Source organism: Lampris incognitus, unplaced genomic scaffold, assembly GCF_029633865.1.
Source record: "Lampris incognitus isolate fLamInc1 unplaced genomic scaffold, fLamInc1.hap2 scaffold_138, whole genome shotgun sequence".
NCBI classification, from domain to species: Eukaryota; Metazoa; Chordata; class Actinopteri; order Lampriformes; family Lampridae; genus Lampris; species Lampris incognitus.
In genome coordinates this window covers 227,501-228,085 of record NW_026611107.1, presented here as the reverse complement: position 1 = coordinate 228,085, position 585 = coordinate 227,501, and the positions used below count along the sequence as shown (strand labels likewise).

At 53.2% G+C, this 585-nt stretch overlaps 1 non-coding gene across 1 annotated transcript in view; it reads left to right on the top strand.

The window, feature by feature from the left end:
- The first annotated feature begins 523 nt into the window (after positions 1 to 523).
- The window catches only part of LOC130132320 (18S ribosomal RNA), a 1,856-nt gene continuing 1,794 nt past the window's right edge, over positions 524 to 585 (top strand). The window contains exon 1 of the ribosomal RNA XR_008812678.1: positions 524 to 585. This exon is cut by the window's right edge and continues 1,794 nt beyond it. This is a non-coding gene — a ribosomal RNA (18S ribosomal RNA).

Here is a 585-nt window from a genome sequence, read left to right as displayed (position 1 = left end):
GACCCACATTAGGAATGGATAAAATAAATTACAGGGGCAGACAAAAATGAACACGTACATACGTGTTGGGCCTCTAACAGGAAATGGCGTCACAACAGGGAGGGGTTACTAACTGGGAGGGGCTACTATAAGCGTTGGTAATGACAATAATAATAATCACGTCGTGATACTTTGTGTAAACGATACAACATATGTTGGTTATGACGTTTTTAACCATGCTACACTCGCACGCTTGAAAAAGAAAAAGAAGAGAAACGTCTGGGGTTTTTCTTCTTTCCACCTCAAAGGAAGGGTCGAATTCCCGACCGGTGTTTACCGAACCCGGCCGCGGGATCCGTCACTTACCCGTCCGTACAGAGCAGCGGCAGCGGCAGCGGCAGCGGCAGCGGCAGCGGCAGCGGCAGCGGCAGCGGCAGCGGCAGCGGCAGCGGCAGCGGCAGCAGCAGCAGCAGCAGCACGAGCTCTCGGTTCTCGGGTGCGCACAGCAGCCCGGTGTTTCTTGCCGGGCTCGGCGACAAGAGGCTATCTGGTTGATCCTGCCAGTAGCATATGCTTGTCTCAAAGATTAAGCCATGCAAGTCTAAG